This window comes from Vidua macroura, chromosome 1, assembly GCF_024509145.1.
Source record: "Vidua macroura isolate BioBank_ID:100142 chromosome 1, ASM2450914v1, whole genome shotgun sequence".
NCBI lineage: Eukaryota > Metazoa > Chordata > Aves > Passeriformes > Viduidae > Vidua > Vidua macroura.
This window is the reverse complement of record NC_071571.1, coordinates 43,402,392-43,427,880: the sequence shown is the minus strand read 5'-3', so window position 1 is coordinate 43,427,880 and position 25,489 is coordinate 43,402,392. Positions and strand designations below refer to the sequence as shown.

Here is a 25,489-nt window from a genome sequence, read left to right as displayed (position 1 = left end):
AAATGCTTCTGGCAAGATATCAACAGGAATTAATAAACATTAATAAAACTTGAAAGCAACAGCTAAAAGTGTTTGATTCAGAGGTGGTAAGTACTTGCCTGCTGCCACCCTAACTGGGTGCTCTCCAAGCACAGGCAGGCTGTACAGAGCAGAGAGCCCCCTTCGATGGAAAGCTGTGAGGGACAGCTTTGGCAGGAGTATGGAAGGCTCACCTTTCACAACGTGCTGTGTAACACTGATATAAAATGGCTCCTGTTAGCAGGCCATCAGGCAGGAAGGAAGATCAAAAAGCACGTCTGGCAATGTGACTGATGGGCAGTACACTGGAGATGAAAGACCCTGCAACTCCACTCTCTTGGGAAGAGTCACTGAAAAGAAAGCAAAAGATGGATGGTCTGGGGAGGAGAGCTCCAGCAAAGGTAGGAATGTGCTGCCTTCTGATTTCACACAGCTGTGAGCAGAGCCTGGGATCTCCTGCGTAAACTGCTCATGTTAGTTGTTGGTCAAACTGGAATCCGGAGGGTTCTTAGAGCCGGGGTTGGACATGGTCAGACAAAGTGGGGACTGCATCACAGATGAGGCTGGTGTGGTGAATGCACTCTTTCCCTCTCATGGACAGAGGGCATGTTCCAGCTGAGGGGTAAATCCTGGATGAATCAGGACAGACAGTGGTCTGGGCTGTTCAACAGTTGTAGCAAACTGTGTTTGAATATTTGAAATTGTAAAAACACCAAATGGTTGATCATCTGATTCTGTAAGGCCTGTCATGGCTCTTACTGAGACCTCTGTCCTGTTGCCCTTGCAGTGAGGAAGAGTGGACTTTAGAGTGCTGGGAGGGAGGCCAAGGTGGAGTCAAGAATAAAAACTTATCCAAACAGGAGCAGGAGAAGAGATGATGGCTGCAGTATCTTCATGCTGCTGTTATCCTGGCCCCTTTTATGTCTTCCTGGTGACCCATATTTATTTCTGTCTGTAGCTTGGGCAAATACTTCACTTATTAATTCCCCTCCTTGAACTCCTCTAGTTCTCAACATTCACAAATAGCAGGATTTTTTATTTAGCCTCTCAGTATCAGTGTTACCAACTCTTCCAATGAGTCTGACGTATAAAGATTTTATAGTGGTTACTGTCAGCATGCAGAAATGCCAGATACTCCCTAAAGGACAAGGACCTGAGGGTACTTCCTTCCTAGGGTAGCAGGACAGGAGGGTCCATCCTCCCATGCCAGAAGTGAGGCAGCCCCAGCCCTGGGCATCAGGGATGGGATGGGATGGGATGGGATGGGATGGGATGGGATGGGATGGGATGGGATGGGATGGGATGGGATGGGATGGGATGGGATGTGGGCCCAGCTCAGTGGGGCCCTTGACCAGCCAGAGCTCTGGAATGCCAAATACCAGCTCTGCTGCTTCACTGCTGGGGCAGGGTCTGATAGTCCTGGGCATGCTGGGCAGTGGTCACAGTGAGACAGAGACAGCCAAGGCTGGTGATGGCCTCAGGTCCTGGCTGTTACAGTGGGTGGCCTCCAAGAACCCAGAAAAACTTCAGCAGCTGATGTGTGTCTAGAGAATGGCATACGAGAAATAACAGGCTCGTTCCTAGCTAATGATGACCCTTGAGGACAGTGTGTGGATAACAGATGATTCAGGATTCCCTCCAGTAAGCAAGTGCAAATCTTTGGACAGCAGCTGCTGAACCCACTTATTCATCACTGATGTATTTGCTATGGGAAATAAACACTGTGCCTAGGTAGGAGTCAGTAAATAGAATCAATAGTGTTCAGTAGCTACTGCATGTCGTAAGCTACATTTTAATGGGAACCTTCCTGGAGAACACTTTTTTTGGAGCTAAGCCAATTTTCTGCTCAGGCACAGGAAAGTAATTATTTTTCTAATTGGCTTCAGCAATACAGCAGATGCATACAAAAGATAGTTAATAAAATTATAAAATATGTCATTAATAATTATTTTGATTGTCCTGAATATTGTCTGGATAGGAAAATAAACCCAAGCCTAAGGCTAGTGAAACAGAGCTGGAAAAGTTTATAGCCAAGGGGGTGAGGAAAGAGACAAACAGAAAAGTGGAAGCCCAGATGACGTGCCAGAGGTAAGATTCATGAAGAGAGGCAGGACACACACACAGAGAAGATAAAAAAGAATCCTAGAAAGGACAAACCCATGAATTTCTGATTTTTTTCAGTCTTCCTGCATAGACCATCAGAACTGTTCTGAGGCAGAGCTGTGCACAAGCCCTTTCCCTTTGGTCATGAATTAAAACTTCAGCTAACATTTTTGATTTAAGCAAGGTATTATATAAAAATTATTTTAGAATGTCTTCCCAGGTAACAATTCAGGTCAATCAGGGTAAATTCTTGGAAATATTTTGTTAACTTGAAAAAAAAGTTGAAAAGGGACACAACAGGAGATAACTTGTTCTCATTAAAACTCAGGTATAAATCACAGTGCCCTTGAAGTTCTTCTCATTACCTTTAACCTCCATCTTCAGCAAATATGCAGAAAAATATCAGCTCAGCAGTGTTAGTCACAGTACAAAAGAAAACCTTTCTGTAGAAAATCTAAGGATTCCTTAACCCTTTTATTTATGACGCAAAATGGCTGAAACATTGAAATATCACAGACCCCATTTTTGGAAACCCTGTTATAGGCTGAAAAAAACACGTGCATGCACAGCAGCCTGAAGAAAAGAGGATGACAATCTTTCTTTTTTTGTTTAATACACTTGTGTGTGAGCTAAAGTCAGTGAGGATAAAAGTCAGCACTTTGGGGAAAACCTTAAACACCAGCATGTGAGAACTTTTCATGCTGAATCAGACCAATGCTTCATCTTGTTCTGACATCTTATCTTTGTGAAGGCTACCAGTGCCTTGGTGAGCAGGTGATAAATGTAGAATAATCTGTGCATAGGCAGAATTTCTTCCTAATCTTATCAGAGAAGGTTTGGGATTTGCTGAGCTGTATGAAAAGTTGTACTCTTAAACTATTTTAAAATAGTCATAAGTTCTAAAAAATGCAGTTACAAATATAGTGGGTGGGATTTTTTCAAATCCTTGTCTTGTAATGTGATTTGTTGTGACTGATCCCTATTGAACTCTGCATTGAATTCATCCTTGTAATCTGACAAGGCAGGAATCTCCCTGTAAGGATCAACTTATTCTGGTTTCACTCAGCATATTTTATTTTCTATTTGAAATTCTGTGGCTCACACTTGTTAAAACACTTATTCTGTTGCTGGGAGAGCAGAAACGAGAGAAAATGGTCTGCATCCTGCTTCACATGTTAGTAGTTAAAATAACTGCAAATAACAGATTTCAAGCATCCTTTTGTGTAAAATGGTTTTGGTGTATATTTTCATCACCCCTAAAGGCCTCTTCCACCCTTGTCCCTGTGGTAATTATTTGTCTTAGCACTAGCCAGAGCAACTGGCAGAATGGTTCAGGCCTCTCTGTTAACATCTGACGCCTCCTCACCCTGCCCTTGCTACAGTTCTTACTAACAAATTGTGGAAAATACATTGTGTGCATGCACATGTTTTTGGTAATTCTCTGCCTCTCTTCTGAAAATCTGGGGTTTATGTCAAGCCAGGTCACTCATATTGCCTGAAATGTTCACTATACACTTCAAAATGTAAAGTTTATCCTTTTCTTGAATAAGGAACAGCTGCTTAATAGTAAATACTTCCCTAGGCTCAAAACCTCTGGGTGAGTTGAGACTGCTTGGTTGTTCGTGGAGTTTTTGTACACCAGGTACTGATCAGGGAAGGTTATTATCAGAAGTTATGGGTCTCCTGTTGGCTCTGACACTGCTCTGTTAACAAATTCTTTCGCGTTTTAATCTGTGCCACTGTTTTCCCTCTCACGTCCACCTTCTGTAGTCATCTTCTTAGACAAAAGCTGCTTATTTTATTCCCATAAAGCCCCAGCAAAGGGGGCTTCAGTTTCAGCTGGGTTCCCCGCCTTCAGCAATTAATTTTACCAATTTATGCTTTGCAGACGTGGAGCTCGTGTCCAGGCCAACTTCTGCAATAATAAAAAATGAACCTCAAGTTTAGCAGAATTAAATCTGATATTATAAGGGAGGGAAAACTAGTTTTTCATTAGTCTTGAATTTCTCATATAATTCCTTCTAATGCATTTATCTATAAGCTCCTGAAGCTGCCCATTCAGCAGCTTCTTAATTGGAAATCTGCCTTCTCTTACCTGTTCCTGGACACCTGCAGTCCCTTTAAAAAGTGAGGAGCAAAGAGCTGAAGCATGTGTAATAATAACACTTCAGATGACCAGACTAATACCACTGCACAGTATGGAAATGAAAACTAGACTGTGGCTGCTTCTGGGTCAGCTACTGAAAGAAGCAGGAAATCATGTCATTGTGACTAGTCTGGGAATACTCCCTGCCAGCCATCAGTGATTTTAGTTCTGATTTGCTAGTTGCAAGGGTTGAGGTTAAAATTATGTTCTTCTCTACATTTGTCCCCAGCTGCTTTGCAGGGAATCTCAAAGGCTTTCTAAATATGACAGTGAAAAAGAGAAAATACTGCAGGATATTTGTCCTTCTCTTCCAGTTGTGAAGCCAAATATTTTCCTGTTCAGAGTCCCGTCTTTGTGGCCTGTCTTTGTTTGCCCTGGACATCACAACTGGCTTTCCATAGCATGAAGATGGAAGCAATGGTTTCCATAATCATTACTGATAAAAAGATGGCATTGCTTAATTGCATGACTAGATGACTAGAAGAGAGTTGTAGGAGAGGTCATTTTGGCCTAGAAAAGCTGCTTTTGATGTTTAAAAAAGAAAAAAAAACCTAAGAGCATGTAGGAACAAGTTAGATAAGTTAACAATTATTTTTCTGTGGTGGAATACTAAAGAATCTCATAAATAAAACTGGAATTCGTCATTAAGGTGCATTAAGGTCTCCCCCTTTTCTATTAAAAGCTGTACAGAGCAATTAGGGGTCTTAGTTTTGCATCAGAAGATACTGAAATTATGTTTTTCCTCTGTTTCTTGCTAAGAGGATACTAAGAGGATATGTGAAGAGGAATTTTCCATTGTGATGGTGAAAAGCTGATTTTTACTTTCATAAAGTACTACCTTATTATAGAGAACAGGCTTAATGATGTCTTTAAATGGTGAAAATAACAAGTTTTTTAAGGGCTCTAAATGTACTTCTATTGGTAAATTCCCATTCGGTACAGTACCTCCTTATTCATATTTTCATAAAAGCCAATAAAAATCACCATCTGTAGGATACAGGGAATAAGGGATATTAAATATCATCCATGGTATCAGGGCTTTAAGTGTTGTCAGGAACCATGGTACCTAGCAAAAACCCACCTCTGACCTTGACAGCAGAGACTGTAAAATAGAGATTTTATTACTGAAACACAGATAGTCTCCTGCTGTGTGTGAAACTTCAGCACAAAAGGAGCTGGGTGTTTTTAAGCAAACCATTTGTAACAAAAGATGCTTTTTCTCTCTCATACAATTGTTGAGAGAAAGCAACAGACTCTTACTGTTCAACAAGCTTTAGAGTTTTTTGTTCCAAGGCAAACAGCATGAGGCTGGCATAATCAATTGCTATTTGAGAGAGTGATAGAAATGCACATGCTACACAGTAACTAAAAATCTGTCCAGAAACAGCCAGATTGGCAAATAGCCAAGCACATGTGGGCAACAGCATGGCCAAAGTGTAATCCTTACCCTTTATTAACTAATGGACCAAAAAAAAAACCAGATTAAATTGAATCTTTGTTCTAGGTGAAATTTCATGTTTCATTCAGAAAAAATATTATGATGGACCAATTATTCTCAACTTGGTTTAGGTTGGAACCTTTTCTCATTCTCAGCTATTGTGGACTGCCAAAACACAGAAAAGGCTGGTAACAGGAAAATTATATTAACATATCTTTGCAAAATTATCACTAAAGAATATTAGGTAAGTCCTACTATAATTTGTCCCATTTTCACCATTGCTATAAGGAAAACTTTATTCAATAATGCAATACCATTTTAAAGTATTATGTCTCTCTCTAGATGCTGTGATCTGTTTTCATTTTCCCACAATATTTAGTCAGCTAGGTTACCTTTTTAACTATCTTTTAAATTCCCACACATTAAATTCAGACATGACCAACAAACAGCAAACAGCTTCCTTTTGTACACTGTGAACTTATATCCACCATCCCTTCCCACATTGTGGAAGTTTGGTTGTGGCACCCTGACCAATGCCAGTTTGCAGTGTTGCCAACATCATACTTATGGGATAGGTATTGCACCACCACGCCATTGGCCAGTGAAAGACTATTTTGGCTGCCTGTATTGAGCTTGAAGATCCATGTAGGGGTAAATGGAGCCAAAATCGTGATCCCATAGTGACAGGAAGGAACAGCCTCCTCTAACCACTTGTCTGATGACATGAAAACTCATGAAATATGGGAGGTGTGGCACTATGGGACTTGCAATTAGGCAAGTCCTTAACATTGTCTATCTGCAATATGCAGTAGCTGCTGCTGAATGTGTTTTGACTATAATTACAGAGCCTATAGAGAAGCTATAGGTCCCCTTCTGTAATGGACTACTTTCTTTCAGGCAGTACTAAGTCTGAACATGGCCAGAAATCCTACAAGTTGTGCAAAGTGAATGGTTGTCTGCTTATTCTGATTTCTGCTGAGCTTCAAAAATTAACCAGCAGGTAAAGCCAGAACCACACAGACAGGTACTGAAATCATAAAGCTTGACATTGCACTTCATTTACAGTTGCATTGCATTGCTACAGGATGCTCTCTGGCATCACTGGTGGCCACTGTCATCAGCCATGAGAAGTCCCCTGTCACTTTTCTGGAGAGGATGAGGGAGGATTCAATTTTCCTTTTTAAAGTTTTGGGCAGTGACAAATGTTTTTATTTGGAGGCAGGATTATTTTTACTGTTTTCTCTGTTGATCAATTTAATGTCACTAAGCAGGACTGTGAGACTGCACAAAAGGGATGAATCCACCAGGGAAGGGAAATAGTACCACCCATGGCAAAATGGCATGAGGTTCCCCTAGCAAGCTGGGTAGGTAAAGGTGAGGTGATTCTGTGTGCTTCAGAATCTTCAGCCTTATCACTTTCTTTGATTATTTTCCTTTTTCAATAATTTTCTTCGAGAAGGGAATCTTTTAGAGGAACAAAGATATCTTTGTCTTTTTCACATTCTTTCACTTGGTGTCAATTCCCAGAGATGTCAGATAGCTCAGTAGGTGGCACTGGAGATAATTTGGTCTTGAAAAGTCACTGGAATCAATTTCTGCATCAGTCATTGCTTATGATTGTCTTGCTTGGGAAATCTCTTGTTTTATAGAAGCTGCTGGGCACTACTCAACCAACCACAGTCATGCCATGGCACAACTGACAGTGACCCAGCAGTGGCAGGCAGCAAGAGATTGTACCACTTAGCTTTCTTTTGCTACAAAGCACAGCCCTGCCTTCAGGCTAATGTGTACTTTGTCTTGTCACACTACTCAATACCACATCCTAGTGTCAGCAATGGTGCCAGCTTTATTGCTGTTCAGTGCTACAAAGCTGTGCTAAGGGACCACTGGGTGATCATGGATTGAAGCCAAAAGAGTCCAGTGTGAGGGTTCAGATAGTGCCACACATCACACAACTGCCTGAACTATTTCTAAAACCTTTGGGATACGAAGTTATAGCTGTAGCCCAAGTAGATTTTGTTGTTGTTGTTGTGAGTTTGGTTTTTTTTAATATATAATTCCTGTGTCTTTCTCATTTCCTCTAATATGTTTAGTAGCTCTGAATCCTCTAAAGGCAACAATGTGCTGGCAGAGGCTCTTGGGAACTGTTGGTTGAAATTCTGCTGCCAACATGGATGAGCGTTTTAGGATAATTTCCTGGACTGGGAGATCAGCCCATCTCTGAATATGATCAAAGCTGCCAATGTGTATCTATTGTGCCTATCTATGACACACATAAGGACCAAATACAAAACTAAGAATAGCATCACTGCTGTCAAGAAATAAACCACTCATTCTCTGTGATGACTATTGTACACACAGACTCATAACTCTAAATCTCATGAGAACAAATCTTGTTTTTTTTTTCAATACTAACTTTGTTTAGAATAAATTAATGAAAGGAAATTGTAAACTGGAATTGATCCTCTATCAGTACAAATCAGAGATGAATTTTAGGGCAATATATGGGATTTCTTTTCTTGGAAATAGCCAGAAAGAACCCAGTTTTTCAGAAGGCAGATGATTTGAACTTCAGAGTTCTTTCACATACCTAAACTTTAATAGACAAAAGGGTCCCACCTCACTAGTTGTTGTAGAGATCAGGTATTCAGTCTCTAATGAAATTAATCCAGGCCTTCTGCAAGCAACAGTGTCAATGAAGTTCCTAAGCAAAATCACATTTTCTGGCAAGAAAGTCTGATGTAAATGTCAGGTGAGCAGATCAATGTTTGTGGCAACAAACACAAACTTAGATAATCTAAAATGTTTTCAAAGCAGAGGAAGGAAAAAAAGAGACAAAAAAGAAAGAAACATTTTTCCTGATGTGTTTTTGAAGGTCATGCTTTCCTCCTTTTACAGCTGATGGTGGCTGCTGGGCACAAGTTGACTAAGGTTGGTTGTGATTATGGTCTCAGGCAGTGCAATTTAGTCATATGGGCAACTGAGCAGTACAAGGCATGATCAAATTCTGAAAAAATGTATTCTAAAACGAGCACAAGATTCTCTGCAGGTAAGGCAGTCATTTCCTCAGTAGTTAGACCCATAGTACTTGAATGTTTCCAAAATGTATATTGGCTTGGGAGTATACACTGACCTGTCTCAGTGTGATAAGGTCTTTCCTGATCCATATAGGTACTAGAAACAAGCATTACAATTGTAACACAACAGTTTAAAAACACTGAACAACTCTGCTCTGGTTACATCTGTAGCCTTTGTTATCCTGGCTACACTTAACCCTTCTGCATCCTGTTGGGCAACTGTGGTGATTCATTTTTGTTCATCAATTTGTAAATGATTCCTTGAGGCTTACATGAAAAAGTATGAAAGTACTTTTGGTGGTGATAAAGTTCCCATTTTGCTGAAGCTGTAGAAGCTGCGAGTTTAAGCCCTGCATGTGCATTTTCCTCTTGTGATAACTGTAACCTGTACAGAGCTTGGCTGCGAGGTTTAATAAAGGTTTATTTGTCAGAATTAAAAGGGCTGATGGAGTGATGTTAATTCTTACTACTTTAAATCATCCTTTTAATTTAAAGATCAGCTGATTTATGTGAACTTCTTAGCAGCACTTTCACTGTAATCATTCTGGCAGTTGGCAAGCAGGAGTATCATCCCTCTCCTCTTTCCTCGGCATGCCTTGGTCCACTGAAGACATTCTGATGCCACCCGCAGGAGGACTCAGGTACTTTCAGCAGTTCTGTCCTAATTTACAGCAGCTCTCTGCCCTTTTAAGGGTGATTTAGCAATACAAGCCGGTAATATTAGCAAGCAGAGGGGACGTCGAGGCATCTAGCTGTGTGGGTACATAACTACAGGGTGATATTCAAAGCCCTTACTTGATCTGTGCCTCAGAATGAGAAGTATTATTTTAGTGCTGGAGTGTAAGATAGAGAACAGAAATCTCCCTCTTCCTGTTCATCTGGACTCAGACAAACACAGATGGAGGTTAGACCCTGCTCCTTCCTTCTCACAGCCCCCTACCCCAGGTTACCCCAGGGACAGGCTCCAGCCTACAGCTAGACCACAAATATGTTCTGTGAAAGTCCTGCCAAAGCCACAGATGCATGAGGTCTCCCTTATTCCTGCAGGGCATCCTGTGTTTCTGGCTGTTTTCTAGAGAGCTGAGCACAACATCCAGCATCCTGCTGTGCAGGAGGCTGTGTCCCACTAGCAGGAAGCAGTGCCAGTGTGCTGTCCTAGCTCCCAGCCGTGACACAGCATGCAGAGTCTGGGAGCCAAGGAGCCTTACCCAGTAGTTATTCTGGGACAGCACAACCTGCCTTTGTATTAATTCACAGAATTTCCCTGGAGGTTTCACCTATGCATATCTGTTCAATATGGTCCTGCTGCTATTAAGCTAAAGACTTGGGAGATCCAAGGAAAATTAAGGGAAATCTTGGCTTCCTGGAGAACTTGAGTACCTTTATGGTTATGCTATTAAGTACTGGTGCATAAGGAAAAAAAAAAAAATCACAGCTTTACAAAACAGTAACAGAGAAGAGGTAAGCAGAAAAGACATGGGAAATCATAATGTTTATTACATTTAGATGAGTTTAGATATATAGTTCTCACTGTACCATAAAAATAAGTTGATTTTTGTGAGTGCATAAATAGAATGACTTTTGATCTTAATGCTGTGAACAAATTACTGATCAGCAAGATTTTTTTTGCATAATATCCTCAGTAAAGTGCAGCTTTTTGTTGCACTTTATCAGCAATATGAAAAAATATCAGGTTTACATTTACTGTGTATAGTTTTAACATTTGCACCAGTATCATGTTGAAGTCTCTAGAGAGTCATGGGGTTCTGACAGAGGACTTCAGCTATACCCCAAGAGGTGTCTCTTAAAATTTTTAATTTGGCAGATTTGCGATGAGTGTTGCTGGTTTGGGCTAGCAAATGTGTTTGCCTGCCTGTTCTGTGTTTCACACCTCACAGTGTCAGGAGCAGTAGTCCGGGGTTTGACAGCTCAGCAAAACCTGGCATCAAATTCACAGCACACACTGACTGCTTTCTGTTTCTCACTCCTTTCCTTTCCTGAAAAATTTGCATCCCTGGAGATACCTTCTTTTCAAAATATTTTGTGTTTATATCTTTATGCCTGTTTGGAGGAAAATGGGATGAAACTGCATCATCTATCTCTTAGTGGATATGCTTTGGGAGTGCTGTCATTTTGAAACCATGCCTCAGCTAGGTCTTCATCAGATTCTTGTGAGGTAGGGAGGGGGATTTGATAATAGAGATGGGGAGCTATGGCACAAAGATGCCACATTCTGCAAATATTTGGGCACTTGTTTAACTGACAAGTATGAATCCAATTCCCTGCGTAATCTGAGGATTTCTGGGAAGCCAGCCAAACTTTTAACAAGAACTCACTTCGGCATCACCACAGTTGCTTGGTAGATCAAGAACTGAGTGACTGCCATGGGCAGGGCAAAGTCAAACAGTGAATCCTGATATCCCAAGTCCTTGTGCTGTGTTTTAAATGTAAGAACTCTCTTTTTCCTTAGCTGAGGCCATCTTATCCCTTCTCCCCGTTAGGACATTAAGGGAGGCACCGCAGAGTCAGCAAGAGCCCCGATACCAGGAGAAGCAATGGTCCCGTAGGAGCCATCCAAGCTTGTTTCACTCAGGCTGGCACTGCTGCCTCCTTGTCTTGTGGGCCCCGATGCATTTTCAATTCTGCCGGCATGTGGATGTTATAGCCCGAGTTTACCACAAGGTTTAACTCACTGGAAACACTGGTTGAACTTACTTACTGGCGGCCCCTCAGCAGTACAAATCTCCTGCCCGGATGTGCTGAAGGGGCTCTGGAGAAGAGCTCGGGGTTCCCCGCACGGAGGGCAGGAGGTGCCCGGGAGCCCCGGAGCGTGCCCAGCGCCGTCGGTGCCCGCCGCTCCCCGCAGGGGGCGCTGCTGGGGCTCGGCGCCTCCGGCGCGGCCGGGGCCGGGGCGGCTCCGCGCGGGGGCAGCGCCGGGCGCGTCCCGCCCTCCCGCCTCCTCCCGCGTCCCCTCCCCTTGGCCGCGCTGGTGGAGCCGCCGGGCTCCCCCACTCCTCTTCACATGGGGCTTGCCCTGCCGGCGGGACGGCGCTCCTGCTCTCCCGCCGACCGCTGACAGGCACCCGGCGCGGGAGAAGGGGGCTCGTCGCTGCTGCCGCCGGCGGGTAGGTAGGGACGGGCGGCTCACCTGAGGGGAGTCGGGGAGCGGGCGGCGGCGGGACGGGCGCGCCGGGCTCTGTCGCTCCGGCCGGCGCTGCGGGCGGAGGTAGCGCACGTGGAGCGGGCGCCTCGCATCCCGCCCGCCTCCCTCCGACCCTCGGTGCCGCCGCTCCGGCAGGGTCTTCCCTGCGCGGTTTCGGGATGCTCGCGGGACCCCCGCCGGTCACTTGCGGGCTCATCGCGGGGGGATTCTCTTCCCGGCTGCCGCGGGGAGCGGCGCAACTTCAGGAAGGAACCCGGGCGGGGACGCTGGTCTTCCCCGTTTGCCCAATGGGGATGGTGTTTAATTAAAGAGCCGCGGATCTCCCTCTGTCTATTCCATCTTTTACCTGTCAGGAGAACAGGTCCGTTATTTGTGAAACTGTTCTATGTCAGTTCAGGTGTTGTTACTTTTTTCCTGTACACTACCAAATACAGTTGGTAGATTAAAACACAGGACGAATTCCTTATGCCGGTAAAGTGAGCGCTATGGGTTTGCCGAGTTCATATAATCTGATGGTCTCATAGCTCAAAATAAACCTTTTCATTAAAAAGGAGAAAACCGGAATCAGTTCTCAGAGCTTTTGATTGATTAGAACTCCCTCGTGGAAATCAGCGGGGAGTTTTGCCTGATTAAGAGCTGTAAAATTGTCCTGAGGTTTGTTACACAACTGACTGTAGTTGTGCAGTATGGGCTCAGTTAGGTAACTTTGCAACTGGATCTTGTTTTCACTGGTACAGCTGAAGTACTTTCAAGTCAAATTTGTTACATTTCTCTGTTTTAAGCCCTCTCTGCTCGACGTGTACAAGGTAGGGGGAGGACTCTTTTACCTGCCTTAAAGAGTAAACGTGTTAGGTAAACAGGGAAGCTGGTGACATCCTTTGGAGAGATAGCAATTGCAATTTAGAAATGCTCCATGTGTTTTGCTGGCAGTGCCAGGTTAACTGCTTTCATCCTGAATGTGTTTTATTTCACTTGTGTTGCAGTTGAGCCTCAGATGCTCTATTTAATAACCAGGGACTCAGCTGTAACAGAAGGTGTACAGACATGCATGTAATCATAGCCTCTCCAGCAAAGAGCATGCTTTCTGATGTGATTATGCAGAAATGTTACAGAAAACAGAGCATTGCTCCCAGAATAGCTTGGAGGTTTCAATTTCCACACATGTGAGCTGACTATTCAGTTACTGCTGTTCTGTTTTTTCTATGCCGCCAAAATACCTGACAGTAAGCAGTTACAGAATCCAGTCACTTGGTTGTGGAACTTTTCTTCTTGCTGCAACTGCAAGAGTTTATGTGAAATTATGGGGTTTTTTGTGGTTTTTTTTTTTTTTTTTTTTTTTTTTTTTTTAAGGCAGGAAAGTAGGTAGAATAAAATGGAAACTTTCTTGCCCTTCAATAGCAGCAACATAGGACCAGACTTGGGGAGGGTGGAACAAGTAAAACCCAACATTTTTCTTTGGGGTTGTAACTATTTTCAGATGAGAAAAACTCCTTTGGGATGGCACTTTTCAAGTTTGTTCTTGGTTCCTTGAAATTTCAGGTGATGTAGGTCTGATTGATCTAGCTATTCAAATAAGGAAAAGGTATTATATTGTGGTCTGTGGCGTTCAAATGCACATTACTGGAAAGCTTCAAATAGCCTTAAAATAGTCTTTAGTGGAGCAAGTGTATTTGCTATGTTTGGGACAATTGCATTTCCATTTAAAAGAACGGGGAATGTTTCTGAAACGGCGTAACTCTGTTAGCTTTGGTATTCAGTACTGGTGTTCCCAAACTGAGACCACAATCCAGTATGAATCTTTTGCATGTAAATTCAGTGTCTGCAGATACATGTGTTGGTATTGCTAAGCTAAATTGGAGGTTGGATACCTAATATCTTTAAGGGTAAGTTTATGGAAAAAACTCAGGCATGTGATGAACAGCTTTCCAGAGCTAGGATGATGGAAAACAAATTGTGTATCACTGAAGTTAAAAGTATTCAGGAAAGCTGTTAATAACATTCAAAAGGAGATCCTTAATATGCATGTGAAGAGCATTATCAGTTTGTGTAGCTTGGTAGCCAGCATGCAGCTGAGCTATAATGCTTAACTGTCCATCTCATAATCTTTGGGCAGAGATTTTTCTAAATCAGGGTGTTTAAACATACCCCAGTATGAAGCACTGAAGTAAGGTGAATTATGGTGGACTAATTCTGCTCAAGAGATTGGATATTCGCAACTTGAACAGAAAAACTATCTTCTTAGCAGTGTGCCGAAGCCTGGAGCTGTCTGTACACAGAGACTCTAATGGGGTGCACATTGTGCTGTTCCATGTTCAGTGCTGGTTTAAAGGAGACTTTTCTATGGCAGCTATCACTTATATATCACAATTGTTGATTTGCCTTCACAAGGTGGGCTAAAAAGTGTCGTGGATATGAAGAGATTAAGTGCCTTGCTGAGTTTGAAAGAGCAAAACACTGAGGCCAGATTGAAAAAGGTCTAGACTGGCAGTTCGATCTGGCTTGTCTGCCTTGTTTGCTATAGATTGTTTGAACTGCTCTTTCTAGGTATTGCATTCAGTGGTTGGCTGACAGCATTCTGAAGTGTTTTTCTATTACATTCCTTTCTATCTCTTTGCGTGCACATGATATTTGGTAGGCATTGGTAGTTTATCATGCTGTCATAGCTTCCCTTTTCCTGGGTCTATTATTTTATTGTTTTAAAATCCTCTATTAGACTCCATGCAAAAACAACACCCTGTTAATGGATGGTTAGAGTGGTGAAATTTGAATGTGAGATAGCCAGTGGTCAGCATTATGGTTCCTGTGCAACCATTAGTCAGCAACACTTCACATAAATATCCAATCTAAAATTTAATATCAACCGCTGTAGTGAATCTCATCGGAAAGGTGACTTTAGGTAAGCAGGAAGTTCTGACTGGAGGATGAAGGATACATGTCTACAAAGAGCTATGCCAAGGCTGATGTGAAAATGGCAACTGGGGGTTTAAACATTTGTGACTCAAAAGTGTAAGTCCATTTTTGTTCCTAAAAATTGCAGTGTAAAGCTTTAGGGTGGATAAGTATTTTCAGTCTTTTTGCAAGATGCCTGACAGCAAAACCTGCAAAGTAGCTGGTCTGAGGAGTTCTGCTTTTGTCTGCCCTTGGAACTGAAGTGTCCTTTGCTGGTGCAGTTGCCAACGATGCTAGTTGTTGGTAGAGAGAGGTTTTTATTCAGTTTATATTCACATTTGAGTCGCTAAAGACCCTCACGTTGTCTCCAATTAATCAGCCAACTGTAGTTGCTGACTTTAAGCAAATGAAGTTGTGTTAATTTGCTCCTGCTTGCCCTTTTATGCTGCAAATGCTACACAGCTGTGAAGTTGCCATCTAGCTTTGACTCGGGACACATTTTTCTTCCAAGTGGTGTGCAATCCTCAAACAGCCTGGATTCTTGGAGAAAGGTAGGTCTAAAAGTGGCATTTGTGGCCCAGAAGAAGTGTTACACAGAGATAAGGGGAGCCACATGCATGCTTAAAGTGCATGCCCAAGTGTTTTGGTGAATAAGCTGGAATGCTTTGCTGAATCACAGCTGTGAGGGTGCAGAAATACTAAACCTCTAGCGTCGGCTGTGGCTGAGTGCAGTGCTCGGAGTGAATTTCAGGGCAGGTGCTTGGATACCATTCGGACAGTAAAAATTAACCAGGACTGGGACTGTACATTCTACAGACAGGAATGGAAATGTTACATTGTGAGTCACTTTACTGGGAATTTTTACCAGTGCTTCTCCCTTTCTCTCTGATACTCAAATGCTGAGTAAAAACTGGTGCAGTAAAAACCCAATTTCCATTGATTTTTTAAAGAAAATGATTATGTGAAGGGTGTGCCTAAGCAAACTGCCTGGGAAGCTCCACTCTCAGCCTGGGGAAACGGTGGGATTTGCCCAATAATGACGTTTCTGTGTCAGTCCCTGTTAACTGATTCCATACGCGGCACTAGCGCTAAGTATAGAAGTCCCGGTACCAACCCGGTTTTGGTCCCATTAACCCACCCGCGACCTCCGCGGGCGGCGGTGACCCTGCGGGCGGGGAGCGGGGCCGGGGGTCCGGGAGCGGGGCCGGGGGTCCGGGAGCGGGTTCGTGCGCTCCCGGCGCTCCCGTCCCGGCGGGCGGGGCGGAGCCGCCGGGGGGCGCCCGAGGACCGGCGGAGCTCGCGGGGATCCCGGCGCATCCCGAGACACCCGGGCCGCTCCCCCGGTGAGGGGCATCCTCCCCGCGGGATGCCGGAGTGTGTGTGGGGCGGGACGCGCATCCCGAGCCACTTGTTCCGCTCCCCTGTTGAGGCCCATCCTGCGCTCCCTCCCGTTCGCAGCGATCGCAGCTTTACGTGGGTCATACTCTGGTGTCCTGCGACATCAAAGCCCTTTCTTTCATTGTGAGCCTCTATGTATAGGAGCTGGTCTGAGCAGAAGGAGATTCCTCTCCTAATTTAACTTGCTGTCCTCCCCCCGCCCTATTGTTTCCACTAACCCTTCCTACTCTGCCAGCCCTGGCTCTCCAAAGCTGGAAATGAAATGTCTGCCAGCTTCTTTGGTAGCCTGACTGAAGGCTGTGCAAGAAGCACCTCGGGATGGGGCACTAAGACGAGTCTTGGCTAGACCAACCTTTTCTGGCTAAGTAGTGATTCTCGGCTGTGAGACTTTGATTTCTCATTTCTTGTCAATATTGTGTGATTGACACAGGGGGAATATCCACAGCCTTATTTGCTAGTGACTGCAAAGTGGCTCAGCAAAGTCTGGAAGTAAGTGGCTGTTACAGAGAGTTGGAGTAGTACTGAGTAAGATTCCCTTTATTTGAACAGGGGACAAATGGAAAGCAGATGAGCCCTAGGTAAGAAAAGTTTGTGTAAAAGACTGAGCTGGGGAACTGTTTGGGCAATTAATCCATGATTTTCTAATCTACTGCCTTCTGTAATTTCCTCCTGTGAATTGATCACTAAAAGTTGCTTGGATTGTCAGTCATCAGGCAGCAAGGTGTGCATCTGGAGAGGGTAAGACACCCTTCTCACAAGGCAAAGGTGGAAAAAGCCAATAATTTGGCTGTAGGTTGCAGCTTGGACAGGGGCAGTCCCAGAATTAATTTCTGACTCTTTTGTGACTGTTTCCTTGAGAAAGTTTCTCCTTTTGCATTATGTTGTCTAGAGCCTTCTGGCAAGACTGTTGCCTTTAGTAATGCTTGCTGCTCTGGCTCAGCGTAATGTGAAGGACTAGGATTGCTAATGTTAGTTGCCATCTAAAAGAACTCTGCCAAAATCAACTGAGTATTGTGAAAAATGCAGAACTGGCTTGTTGAATTAAAAATATCTTGTACAATATCTGCAGCAAGGTAATAAATGTACCATTATGTGAGGACTGTGACTGGCACTTTGAAGTCATTGCCAGTAAAATCCTCAGAAATGTGGACAAATGAATAACCTGCAGCTAACAGTGTGCTAAGTAATGCAGACAGCTGTTTCTTATTTGGTTTTACACTAATTGCTGCTGCTGTTACCATTGCATTTGTGAGTTGATAGAGTTTCACATCATTTGTATACTCCTGGTGCAAATGGTGCCCTGGTACATCATGCATTGATAAAAGCAGATGCTTTTATTTGGCTTTTAATTTATGGTGCAAGTTTTATGGGATCATTAGAGTTCACTGAAAAAGATAGAAAATGACATGGGGATCTTGCCAGACATTTGGCCAGGCAGGCTCATCTTTGTATAGTGATCAAAGAAAGGAGGAAGAAAAGAAAATCTGTAAAAATCCTTGAAATTATTTATTTGGAGCGAGTGTGTAGATGAGGGAGGAGAGTGAGGGAAGGGAAAATAGAAAATTGGAATAGCCTGCCTGTCAGAATGTTTTAAGTAGGGTCCAGTCCTCTGTGAGGGATTGCAGGCAGCTTGTAACTGCTTGGGGATGTTCTTTTTAAACTCACAGAAAGATTTCGGTTTTAAGCTTGCATTAAAGATCTGGGCTGAGGCCCAGCTTCACTTGCATGGAAAAACTGAAAAAAATTGCTGCACTAAAGCTTAATTTTAATTTTTTTTTTGTGTGTGTGATTTTGGAGATGTATAAAATACAATGTCAGCTCTTTATGTTGGGGATGACAGTATATGCTGGAGGTGGCTACAGTCAAGTAAAAAAAGATCAAGCAGAAACCTTTAAGGCACCTGTAATTTTCTCTGATTTTAGAAGAGTCTGTTTGGCCTTTCATCTAAGTTAAGTGGTGCCTGACTATCTGTAATTTTAATTTTGCTTCTCTTTTTGACATAAGCAGTCATGCTAACTTCGCTAGAGATTCCAAATAAATACTTCTGTTAGTTTTGATTTTATATCTTAAAAGATCATGTGCAACTTATAGGAAAAATGACTGCATCAATCCTTCCTTTTCCTATCCATCAAAATCTTATCTTCTGTAAGAAAAAATTGGGTTAGGACAGCAGAGTAGTCAGAAATGAAGAAATTGGTGAACTGTGTTAGAAAGTCACTTTTTCTTCACATGATCAGGTACTTTTCATCAGTGCATTCATAACCATAGAATTTTTTAAACTATTTAGTGAATTTGGTTGACAGTGTGGATTGTGTTAGATGGAGCTCCTGTTAACCACCCCCGTGGGAAGAAGTTAATGCATTTTCCAGTAATGTTCCCTTGGCCACTTTGTTCACCCTTTGCTGTGCACAGATACACATAATTTTAAAACTCTTATTTACTGACTGAGAAGTGTGGTAGGTGACTAGCAGCCAGGCAAAGCACTGACATACCATTCTAAGACAGCTGCTTCACAACCTCACAGGACAGCCAAGGTTGGAAGGCACCTCTGGAAGTCATTTGGTCCAATTCCCTTTTTCAAGCATGGCCACTTAGAGCCAGTCACCCAGAACTGTGTCTAGGTGGTTTCTGAATTTCTCCAGGGAGGGAAACTGCAACTTCCCTGGGCAACTTGTGCCAGTGCTCAGTCACCCTCACAGTGTTTCCTGATCCTCAGAAAGAACCACCATGTTTCATGTTGTGCCCATCACATCTGGTCTAGTCACTGGGCATGACTGGAAAGAGGCCAGCTGCAAACTCTGTGTGCCCTCTCTTCAAGTATTTGTATATGTTAGTAATTTCCCCCCTGAGCCTTCTGTTCTCAAGGCTGAACAGTCCTGGTTCTCCTTCCTCTTATGTGAGGTGCTCCCATCCCTTCATTATCCTTGTGGCCCTTTGCTGGTCTCTCTCCAGTATGTCCATATTGTTCTTTCACTGAGGAACACAGTTCTCCAGGTGTGGCCACACTCAGCCTGGCACCATTGCTGGCCTGGCAGACATTGGTATTGGGGAAAGTTCACTTCTATTGTGCCTTGGATGGACTGATTTTCAGTATTGCTGTTTTTTTCCCACAGCTTTTGTGTGTCTTTTTTTTTTTTTTTTTTTTTTTTTTTTTTTTTTTTTTGAGTCCTTGAACTGTTAACAGCTTAGGATCTTATGTCTAGCTGCAGATTTACCATTCCTGTCTATCATGGCTCTAGTTTGAATATTGTTGCACAGCTTTCTTGCAAGCTGGCAGTTTTCTTAGTTTCATTCAAGGTTACACAGTTCTGCTATGTCAAAACTAGGCCTTGAATCACAGATAGCTGAACCCCTAGGAGGAGGATTCACACAAAGCTGAGGTGTGAAATCAGTATGAGCTATGCTGTGCCAATTCCCTTAGGGGGACACACAGTGAATAGTAGCTGCAAGGTTATTTGAACTACTTTCAGAATTACTGGATGTCGTCAGGAGAAGCCTTGTAACTTAAGCCTCCTCTGTGCTGGATTTTTACCTGTCAGTGTGATATTGTATGTGTTTTTGACACTAATGTGGTTTGTAATTGGCTCTTTGCCTGATCCTAGACAGAGACAAGTGGTGCTGATGTGGATTGCCTATGGTCAGGAAAACTCTTATTTTTTGTGCCAGGAAAGGTTTATGTTAAATATTAGGAAAGATTTCTTCACTGAAAAGGTTGTCAAGCTCTGGAATAGGCTGCCCAGGGAACTGATGGCATCACCACTCCTGGAAGAATTTAAAAGACTCATAGGTGTGTCACTAAAGTCCGTGGTTTAGTGGTGGACTTGGTAGTGTTAGACTAACTGTTGGAATCAATGATCTTAAAGGTCTTTTTCAATATAGGTTATTCTATAATTCTAAAAAAAACCCCACAAAAGCTATCAAAAAGAGGAAATAGAGAGAGGTGAAGCTCAACATGTTGACAGGAGTTGTAAAGGAGTGATGGACTGAGGGTGAGAATCAGGATATGTGCCTGCTATGTTATATGCAGTAGGTAAAATTAGAAGTTAAAAATAAGAACAAGTTTTATGAAGAGACTAGATGATACTTTTAGTATCTCACAAGGGATAGAAGGATTACAAGTGTGTTTTAATGAAAAAACAACTAGTAAAGTTCTCACTTTCTTAAAATGCAAAGCAAAACTTATATTGCATTCACTGGTGCTAGAATTATTCCTGTCTTGAATGTCAGGAAAGGAAGAGAGTATCAGGAAAGGAACTAAATGTTTTCTTGTATTTGTAAGTTCACAGACTTGGAACTTCTGTTATTTACAGTAGAAAATCAGATCAAACACTGGGAAAAACTTTCTCATTGGAACAGTAGTGCAACAGAAAAAAATTCTGAAATAATTGAGATTTCATTCAGTTGAAAGTTTGAAGAGTAGAAAGTGTCTACTGTGAAGTTTTCAGATACAGTTAATTCAGTTTTGGGGACAAATGGTATTTCAGCCACACCCTTTATTTTATGAAATCTTCCAGAAAGTAGACTTTCAGATTTGTTTGATCCTTTCTACACTGGAGACGTAGCTTTCTTAAATTGTTGATATCTATGCAGTACATGAAGGAAGCCAACATGTTTCTGACAGAAAATCACATGAATTAACAAACTTAAAATAATGGGGTTTGTTTTGTTGTTGGTTTTTTCCTTGAACTAAGAGCTCTGATACTATGCAGATGGTAATGGTCCTATTTTGTAAACTGGCTATTTATTAGTGTTTTTTTGATCTATTTGCTGTTGCAATTTAGATATTTGACTACTTGAAGTGGCTTCTATGACTTGCTAATCAAGTGCTAGTTTGACACCTTGGAAAAATGTCATCCACCCCTCTTGCTGCTGGAGATATGTAAAGTGTGATGTGAATGACTTCCCACTGCTCTTTGAGGAGGGACAGATGCTGTGGTAGCTTCCCTGAAGAGATGCCACTTAAAGCTTCAGGCATGGTGGCATAAGCATTCATTAGATGTTATCAAAGTGACTGGCACATCAGTCATCCTCGACTTTCTGCTTTGTTAAGGATTATTTTATGCACTGGAGTGTGGTAGTGATTGTGTGTGGTGTGGGGGGAATTTGTGTGATTTGTTGTTTTATTTTGGTTGTGGGTTGGTTGCTTTTTTTGTGAAGTGTTTCATTTGAGAGCAGTTAAGTTGCAGAAGTTTTTACAGGATGGTTTCTGCTAGTTTTGTTTTTCAAAGCAATCAACTGACTGGATGACAAGACTGTAGGCACACTAAAATTCTCTTTTTCATTAGGATGTAATGCTGAGGAATGACTTTTCCCCATCCATGATCTTTACTTCCTGCTGTAGCAAAACAAAAATTTGCAGGAATTCTTGTATCCAGTTGAAATTTCTTACAGCAGTGTTCTTTCCAGGTGTTTCCCTAATTAGGGGTTGAATTTGTCACCTAAGTAAACTGATTTGGTTGGTTTGTTTAAAAATAGTCAAGAATATCAGATAAATTTGTTTTGAAGTTCTCTAAAACCTCTTTTGAAGCAGCATCCTTTAAACTTTTTGGAGTTAACTGCTCAAAGAAGTGTACTTGAAGACAAGCAGTGACTCTCAGAAGGGTTGACTGGAGGAGATTTAAAAATTAACTATTCTAATCTGCAATGGATATGGATTTGCTTTGAACCAATATTTAACTGATGCTCACAAAAACTAGTTTCACTGTGAAGATATTTTTTTCCTGCCTTAAACAAATCTTTAATTTCTGCACCTTGATACTTATGATGTTAATATATTGATTTGCTTTCCTGTCCTATCGAATGACGCCGGTCCTTCTTTTACTGGAATAAATACGTTCCTGACAGTTTTCTTTCATAAACACTACCTACATGGCATTAAGAAGGTCCAAACCCGGTTTGTACTGTGTAAGTTTAAGATGAAGCATGATTTTTACAAGTGAAGTCAAATAAAGATATTCTGTAGGAATTTAGGATGATAATGTGCATAAAGCAGAGTTTTGCATGACTTGAATTTTACTACCTTCCTTCTACAATTCCTTTCACTGTGGGAAGTTAGTCCGTAATAATTCTCTAAAGTGAGTACCCAGAATTAATTTCCTTATGTGCGCTTATGTCTTGGTGGTGTTTTATTATGGAATAGTTATGCTTAGCTACCCAATTAGCAGGTGAATAATTCTTTCAAGCTGTTGCATCCATTTCACTGTGACCATCTGTCATGCTTTGACATGGAAGTGAATTTTTTTCCAGGAAGTTGGGTCAAACTAATCAGTGGTCAGGTTTGGATATTGGCACCTGGAGTGACCACTGAAAGTATGGACACGCCTCTGAGAACACAAGGGCTTAAAAGCAAGGACTCAGAGGAGAACTCTTCCTTTGGTTCCGGTCCTCAGAGGGTGCAGACTCTCCCCTGCCCATCCATGGGCTGGGTGGGGGAGGGGAAGCCACGCGGCCTTGTCCAGGTAGGCCGAGGGGGCTGAAGGTCTGAAACCGAGCCAGCTCCTGCGGACGGAAGGGTGGAGAGAAGCGGAGATGCCTTTGTTGTCCCCCCCCCCCCCCCCCCCCCCCCGAGGGAAAGAGACAGAGAGCCTGGCGGCACCTGGAAATTTGCTGGCAGAGGAGAAGGAGAAATGGGGGGGATGATGCCCAGCGTGAGAGATGGGAATGCTGGGCAGAGATTTCAGCCGTCCAGGGAGTCTGAACTTTTAACCCTTTCTGGGAAATGAGGGCTTTGTAAAATATTACTCCTCCTCGATTTGTAGTGGAAGAGAGACAGTCCGGGACCTGAGATGTTAGAAGAAGAAATATTTAGGTGGGAGGAGATGATGAAGTAGCTTTTGGCTGGACTTTTCTTGTTAGCCATAGACTGAACCAAATTCTCCTGCAATAGAGACTGCATTTTAGGGGGATGCAGTGGTGACCCAAGGAGACCTGTTTCAGCTTCTAACAGCACAGGAATGGCAAGAACAGAGGAAAGCTGAGGAGGGAATGGTGATGCCCTCTGTCTTCAGAAAGAAGATGATCTCTGTTCCTGGACCCTTGGCCCCAGGGGAAAATGGGGGGGACTGTAGTCCCAAGATGAGAAGCTGAACTGTTGTATGTTTGGGTCCATGGCAAAGCATTCTTAAAGGAGCCCTATGAGCAGTCTGTCCATGCACGGTGGTGAGAGCACTGTGACATGGAGAGTGTCACACTGGCAGATTTTCTCTGGGTGGTTGCCATGTGTGACATGGAAACACAGGAGGTGGCAACTGTGTTTCCTGGGGGGTCTGTGGTGCAAGAGAGACTTCTCTCTCCCTTGATAGACTGAGTATTGATTATCTGAAGGGTGGTAATTTGATCAGGAATCCTGGGTGATGTTTTCATGGTGGGTGTTTTGGAAATTGGGAGGAGGATTTAGTCTGGATTTAGTCTGTGTGTCTTGTGTAGTAGTAGTTTAATAAAGTTGGTTTTTTTTCCTTTGTTATTAAGCTTGGGCCTGCTCTGCTCTGTTCCTGATACCATCTCACAGCATTTATTTGGGAAGGTGTATTTTCATGGGGGCGCTGGCATTGCGCCAGTGTCAAACCATGACACCATCCATTGTCTGATGCGAATTTTTTCAAAGAGTACTGTTTTTAACTGTGACTGGAGGCTAAGTTGGGGTTGAATGAAATAGCAAATAGAGAATGTTAAGGATTTGATCAATTTGAAATGGTCCATTTCTCCTGCAGTTCAAGACAATTAGGAAAGATGGATGCAGCAAGTGACTTGCAGTGTAACTGATCTCCTTAAATTCACTGACAAAATAAGGGCAGAAATTTTCACAGTGTGTAGGTTTCCAGCAGAACACACGAGTTCTGTAGAAGTGGCAGTGACCAGTGATTGCTGAAAGATATGGGAAAACAAAGGAGAGAGAAACACTAATGTTTTTCATGCAGCTGTTGCCAAGAAACTTCAGTTGAACATAACCTGTTATTGATTGTGGTTTCCTTGGCTTAGTGATGATATATACATTAGACCACAAATTCGGTTTCTCTAAAGTGGCTCTCATGTGACCGATCCCTGGCTCTGTTAATGAAGAATTTTTGTAGTCCGAATTTTGTGTTGGGTTTTTTTTTTGTTTGGTTGGTTGTTGTTTATTTGTTTTAAATTGATTATGGATGCTGTAAGCAGATGGAGAACACCCAGTGGACTTGCAGGTGGAAAATAAGGTAGAAGGTCATGTCACTTGTGTTGAAGTGAAGGAAAAATTAGTATGTAGCTAAAAGCTTATGAACGAGCCAGTGATGGGTGTTAAATGCTCTTATTAGCCATGTGTTAGGAGGAAAACAAAGAAGATGACCTCTGTGGAAAAGGTAATTGGCTGTCAGTGTAAAATGTCTTGTGAGCCTTGTAAAGAGTGAAGCAGTCACATTTGGTTTGCTTTGTTTGTAACCCACCAAAGTTTGTAACCCACCAAAGGAGAGTGAGTTGCCAGGATTCCTCTGCAGAAGAAACGGTGTGTGAGCAGCAGAAACTTTGGAGCAGAGGAACTCAAAGATGTTGGTAACTTTTTTAGTTGATAAGGGTGGAGATGGATGGAGCTGCTGAGCACTTTGCAGGAAGTCCTTCTAGAATTGTCTGTTAATCCCTACTTGCCTGTGCAGTTGGGCTTATGTAGATGATGAACATCTGAAAGGGCCCCTTGTGACAGCTCCCATGGTGAAATCACTTGTGTTACGAGAACGTGATTCATGAGAGCTCATGTCATCTCTTTCCTGTTCAATGATCTCTGTTGCTGGGGTTTCTCTTTAAGTGGTGTGGGTCAATGCTTGGAGCTGTGTGAGGATGCTGGTGTGAGGTTCTGGCAATAAGGAAGGCTGGCCATACCTGTTTTAAATAGTTTGCTAAATCATATTTGATGCTTGCAAGCATCCATGTATGTTTTCAGAGATGCACTCAGACTTTAAATAGAGAAGATTAAATAAACTTTGAGCATGAGTTAGCAGTGTAGGTTCCTCCAGCTGTCACTTGGCCCTCTCTCTGTGCTGTGCTAGTCACCATCCACATTTTAAGAGAACACAAAGGAAGGCTGTGGGGTCTCAGACCACTGATTTGGTGACTTTTCAGAAAGGAGATGACTGGAACATTTCCCTATTGCAAGTAAGAAGCAAAGATGCTTAAAATCAAATCAATCTCAAGGAAACATTTTGAAGCATTTTTCGTGACAGCTTATGAAGAAGAAACATTAGGCAAAATATTAAGAGCATTTTCTTCATTAATTCTTTCTTGTAGGGTGT

General features: G+C 42.6%; 1 protein-coding gene across 4 annotated transcripts in view; it reads left to right on the top strand.

Moving 5' to 3' along the window:
* Positions 1 to 11,772: 11,772 nt before the first annotated feature.
* The window catches only part of CPNE4 (copine 4), a 225,821-nt gene continuing 212,104 nt past the window's right edge, over positions 11,773 to 25,489 (top strand). For 3 of the 4 annotated variants that reach the window (XM_053992552.1, XM_053992568.1, XM_053992548.1), the window contains exon 1: positions 11,773 to 11,907. The gene's annotated coding sequence lies outside the window, so the exon portion shown is untranslated. Of the gene's footprint in view, positions 11,912 to 25,489 lie in introns of all 4 variants that reach the window. The other variant, XM_053992561.1, reaches the window with a different exon arrangement.